Source organism: Tamandua tetradactyla, chromosome 21 (genome assembly GCF_023851605.1).
Source record: "Tamandua tetradactyla isolate mTamTet1 chromosome 21, mTamTet1.pri, whole genome shotgun sequence".
Lineage (NCBI taxonomy): Eukaryota > Metazoa > Chordata > Mammalia > Pilosa > Myrmecophagidae > Tamandua > Tamandua tetradactyla.
Window position 1 is genome coordinate 29,035,703 of NC_135347.1, and position 6,041 is coordinate 29,041,743.

General features: G+C 37.4%; 1 pseudogene; it reads right to left on the reverse strand.

Moving 5' to 3' along the window:
• Positions 1–1,320: 1,320 nt before the first annotated feature.
• On the reverse strand, positions 1,321–2,249 carry LOC143665173 (protein-L-isoaspartate O-methyltransferase domain-containing protein 1-like; annotated as a pseudogene).
• Positions 2,250–6,041: the final 3,792 nt, after the last annotated feature.

Consider the following 6,041-nt stretch of genomic DNA (forward strand, 5'->3'; position numbering starts at 1 on the left):
GTGTACACTCTCCTGCGAAGGAAGGACTGTTTTCAGAGCCAAATTACCTGATAACAGCATTTATGGCCTGTTTTACTATTGATAAGCTACAACTAAAATTGAAATGATGAATAGTTTATCCATTAAGCAAAAAAATAGAAGACCATTATAAATTTACCTAAAGAAGCTAAGGAAAAATAAGAAGTTAAATGAGCACAACATAGGTCCCAAAGATTATACTCTGATTATTGATGAAATTTTCAACACAAAAGACATCTACATACAATTTATATTAAAATGATGAATTCCAAAGCAAATGTTGGCTAGCTCAGCCCTACCTTGTCAAAGATGGATATTCAGATGAAAAGAAGTTCCATTTGCTAAAGTGCATCTCCTGAACAGATCTCCTCTGGCCGTGCTAATAAAAGCTATCCAAGAGGTGGCAGTGACTCATACTTATTCCTTCATGATCTGGGATATAAAAAATAACATAGAATGATGGCTGTTTACTACGTACTTTATACAATAGACTACAGAAAAAACAATCCTAAATATACCATCTTGTAAAACTCCCAGAGAGTAAGAAAACCTCATTATTTATATAGACTGGAATTGTAAAGGATCCATAGAAATTAAGAGCTGTAGTAAGCATAATCTTTTACTTTAATATTCACTCACTGTGCTCTTAAGATCTCTATGTGAAAAGCAGTTATTTTCCTCATATATTTTGGGCAATGGATTCAAAAGCAAAAAAACAGCAGGGCTGTTGAATTCCATGAAACTTCTTTTCTTTTTCTTTGGAGCTAAATTATTTAATATACTTATTGTTATTGCACTCATATATTGCCTGGAACACATCTACAGCAACTCAACGATAGTGATTGCAACAAAAGTAAAGTAAATAGGTTTATAAAGCATTTGATTTCCTTATTAGATAAGAAAATTATTCCACCAGAAATTTAAACAAATGCAATTCAAATCTGATTACATATATTTAACCATTATTTAACCATATATAAAACTGAATTTATTCCTCACCACTACAAATTTATTAGGAATCAGAATAAGATTTACAGTACAGTCTTGACCATTGCTGCATTCCACTTTCAAATCAGAGTTAAAAAGACATTTTTTTCAATATTTAAAGAAAATTTGTTTTTATAAAAGAAATTCTTTTAAAGCACTGAATTCATTATTTTTTGTTTGTGAGACAGAAACATGGTATACTTTTCCACTACAATTCGCCCTGAAAGAAATAATATTCTTTTTTAACTCCTAATAAATGATACATTTTCAAGACCAAAGGAATTAACAGTAGGCATTCTTTCTTCTTGAGCTAAGTTATTTTTCTCTAAAATGTGTCAAGTAAACTTTTAAATATATAGGGAGGGGCAGCTTAGTGATTTTTTTCTTCCCTCTGTAAATTTTGAAGAGCCTGCTCTGGTTTCATGGCTTCACTGTGATCTTTCTCACATTTTTTCATCCTCCTCACTGTCTAGAGCCTGAGGAATAGACTGATTTTCCACAAACACGCGTTAATTCTTTAACTCTCTTCCATCTCCTTTTTGGAGGAACCCTTTGAGGAATCCCCTTGGTCTACATTTCATCATTTATGAGATTTCTAAGTGTGTGTGTCCAATGCAAATGCTCGTCAGGTCCTGAAGATTCCTGACAGTACATGGGGTGGGGGTGGGGGTTCCCACTGACTCAAGTTTGCCATTATCATTCTTACCTGTTGAACAAGTGGAGCAAATGAAATAGCAAGTGTGTTTTTACTTTCTCAAGTGTTTTGCCAAGTTTGCATAATTTGTGTTTAACTGATCCTCTGTAGGTCTGACTAAAATGCCTCCAATTCTTAATAATATTTTCACATAGTTTCCATGGTCTTTCTGAACTGTGGCTCCACAATAAGTTCAATCATGCCGATGGCTGCTAGATGCTATCTGGAGGCATTTACCAATCATAAAAGCAGGTTCACAGAACTCAAATTTTAGCCTGCATGTTGGAGTGTCTTCATCTTGAGAAGGACAGATGATTTCGTTCACAGCAGGGACCTTTGCTAACTTGTCCTTATAATTATTTTGATAAGATCAGGATGAGTTAGCCTTGTCCTGTTCCCTCTTAGAGGGATAGTCTAGGAATTGCTTATCAGAGGTATCACTATCTTTGATGAAGCTCCCCAGTTTTTCGTTGGCATATTCCACCATATCTAACTGAAGTTCAATCCCATGATTTATTAGGAAAGGACCTGCGGTGGTCGGCCAGTCCATAGGGCCCGTCGAGCCATGCCCAGGTTCAGGCACTAGGACTCCGCCGGCTGGGAGGTGGCGGGACCCTCCTCAGCCACAGCCCCATGGTCAGGGAGCTGGACAGAGGGGCCTGGAACTCCAGGGAACCCTCCACCTGCACGGCCTGGACATACAGAGACCGCGGGGAGGGCAAGAGCCGCTGGGCTGAGGAGGCTCAAAACAAAACCCAAAATGACTTTCTGTCTGTTCAAGTCAGGGATGTATGCCCAGAAGGGGGGGATATCCTCTTTGTCTCCCATTATAAGCTCCAAAACATTTATCTTCCTTCTTCTTTCAAAACAACTCCTTGTTATCCATTGTGTCTCCTTCTGCCTCTCCTCATGTGGTCAACTGCCAGCCATCCGTTTGCTTCAGTCATTGAAGGACAAGTGTGATTGACTCAGTATGTAACCCAGAAAATAGGATTTAGGGGAGGATAATGGTTGCTGGATCATTAGCTAGATACTCCTTTATGCTTTCTGGTATACTGGAGTTGACCGAGGGAAATACCCGATATCTTTACATTGTAACCCAGCTGCCTTGATCTCTGATAATGATTGTATGGCCTTTATCTTGTGCCCTTGTGATTGTAAAAAGCTTTATCCATTTATCCAGTTTTTCAATTTTAGAGTCTTGTGATCATTAAAGACAGCCTCTAATATATATTAATGTAGGGTCTTGGGTCAGCCCAGAACTAACCCACCCAAACCCAAAGTTATTTTGATGACCAAAACTGGATCTAACCAAAATAGGCTTGCCTGACATACACAGTAGCTTAGACTGCAAACCTGTTAAATGACCTATACCTCATTATAATACTAAAAATCATACCCATCATCATATTAATACTGTCATTTTCTTGCATATGCTCTGTGATTAAGCATGAAATAAATCTGTGCATGCTCAATAATTAAATGACCTCTAATTATATCATCTGGGGCCACTGTGCTTATCCTAAAATCTGCCCATATTTCAAGGCTATAGAACTGTCAGAATGACTGCAAGTTCCAGGAAGACAGATTTTTGGGCTGACAGGCCACCTCATCTCTTGCTTCGCACCTAGGAAAATGAATTTTTTCTCTCTTTGAAACTCCTGTGTCTCAGAAATTGGTCATTTGAGCGCAAGGGCAAAAGGATCCACAACCTTTGTCCAGTAACAAGTTTACTTCTACCCACTTACCTGACTTGTAATCATTCTCCATACATCAAGTACTCACAGGCAGGATCTATGAAAAACTCGAGGCTTTCTCTGCTTCTGTACTTTCTCAGCCTTAGCATATATCACCCCTACCTTCATTCAGCCTCTTACTCTAGAGGACACACCTTGAATTTCTGTATTACCTGCTGTCCTACCTCTGAAATCCCGATTTCAAACAGCCTGTTCTCTGTTTGCAGCCTCCTATGTTTTCAGTTCACTTTCTGTAGAATTTGCATTATGATAATTCTTCTACATGAATAAATGTTCATTTAATTGAGCTCTTGAATCTTTCTATTTCTAGCATTTCTTTTTTAGTTTTATTCCCCTCTTTACCTAGCTTTCATTTGGTGGTCCTTTATTATAATCATGATATGTAATCACTTTCAACATTTTGGCTTCTCTCTGACAAGTTGCCCAGTAAAATCCTAACTTCTATAGATTTTAACTATAAACATATATACTCTCTGTGCCTGAATAGTAGACCCATATGATATGAAAGATATTTCTTTAAATTCATGCCTTCAAACAAATATTGTGTAGAAATTATTTAATAATCTGCTTTCCAAGTTATAGTATAATTATATGAAATGTTTATTTTTATCACAATCCCAAATTCCTTTTTTCACTGTCACCCAACTTGCTTCACTAGAAAATACTTCTCTTTTTCATGTTTAACCATTTTATGCTTTCTGAACTTAAATTTTATTTTCTCATCGTCCCTTTGTAAAAACAGCTCCTTCTTGTTCTTTAAGCATAAAGTTAAATGTCATCTGCTCAGAAAGCATTTCCAGGCCACTCCATCTGAAGATGACTGTCTATAACTCTTCCTATGTTTTCTTTTCTGAGCTTATTAAAATATTAAAATATACAATTATCTCAAGTAATTTTTATTTGTATTTTTTTCTTTCAATTTTATAAAGAGAGGGAAGGAAATTAACTGTTTTGTTCTCTGTCTTATCCCTAGAACCTGATATAGGATATCCAATAAATATTTAATGAATGAATGAATGAATAAATGAATTAGTATGTGTGCTGGTTTGAAGCTATTTTATACCTCAGAAAAGCCATGTTTTAATCCTACTCTTAACTAATGGTGCAGTCGTTTCTTCTAATTCTGATTCAACATTGTAGGTGGAAATTTTTTATAACGTTATCTCCATGGAGATGTGGCATGCCCAATTGTGGGTGTGACTTTTGGATTAGGTGGAGATGTGACTCAACCCATTCTAGGTGACTATGATTATGGAGTCCTTTAAAAAAGGAAACATTTTGGAGAGAGCAGAGCTGACACAGATGCCAGCACTTGGAGAACAGAGACATGGATGTTTGGAGATGCTTAGAGTCAGGCAGACGTTGCCGTGTGGCTTCCCATGAGATGTTAAGCAAGCCAGGACCTGGAGAGAGCCAAGGGAAGCCAAGAGATAAAAGCCAGCCCCAGAGAAGCAAAGTGAGGAATCCCCGCAGGAACAAAAGTTGAAAGCAACAGAGCCCAGAAGTAAGAGACCAGCAAATGCCAGCTGTGTGCCTTCCCAGCTGACAGAGGGCTTCTAGACCCATCAGTCATTCTTAAATTAAAGTATTTTTCTCTGAGTGCCTAAGTTTGGACATTTTCTCTGCACTAGAACTGTGAAATTGTAACTTGTTAAATCCCCCACCCCTTTTTTTAAGCAGTTCCATTTCTGGTATATTGCATTCCAGCAGCTTAACAAACTAAAACAGTGGGTAAATGATACATTAGGCAAGTCACTTACAAATACTTTACTTTTGGTTCTTCAACTATAAAAGTAGAGGGCTGGACTACATGATATGCAAAATATGATTCTGGTCAAAATCTCCAAACTCTTGACTATGTCTGAGTAATTGTACCCAGGGGATTAGGTTGAATTCACTGATGCTCTCATGTAAGTTTGCCAGGCTATTTTTCCTCTCCATCAGGATGCTTCCTCCGTTTGCTGCTTCTTTGCTTTAATGCTAAGGCCTCAAAGAAGCCTGTCCATTAAGAAGAAGGAAGCCATCAGCACTCTAACATCCTCCTTTTGTAGAAAGCCACCTTAGCAGAAATGTGACGAGTCTCTGTGATATCTTGAAAACTCAATCAGGCCTCCCCTGGAAGCCCATCACAGGAGTTCTACCCTTTATGTTTTTCCCTAACTCATTCGCACCTGAGAACTCTCTATGCATTTGTTTCATTAATATGTTTATGTGTATATATACACACATAAATTATATATAAATTACTTCCACCCCCAGGCTTCCATTACAATGTCTTTTATATCTGTCCAGGTGTATAACTAAAAGATGAGTAGTTCACACTTGAGGTTTTGCTGAAGTTAATGAACAGATACAGTTTGAATTTTCCTGAAAGTATTTTAAAATGCATTTCCCTGACTCTTCTAATCATAGGTCGCAATTGTACCTAACACACAATTTGGTTAAGCTGTCACAGGAGAGCACAATTTTCTCTAAGTTAACCATAGGTATTGACATAAAACTTCTGAGAGGAAAGCAGGGAAAGATAACTGTCACAGTGTAGTGTAAAGATCAATTATTTATATTACTTTGGGCAAAAGTGGGTC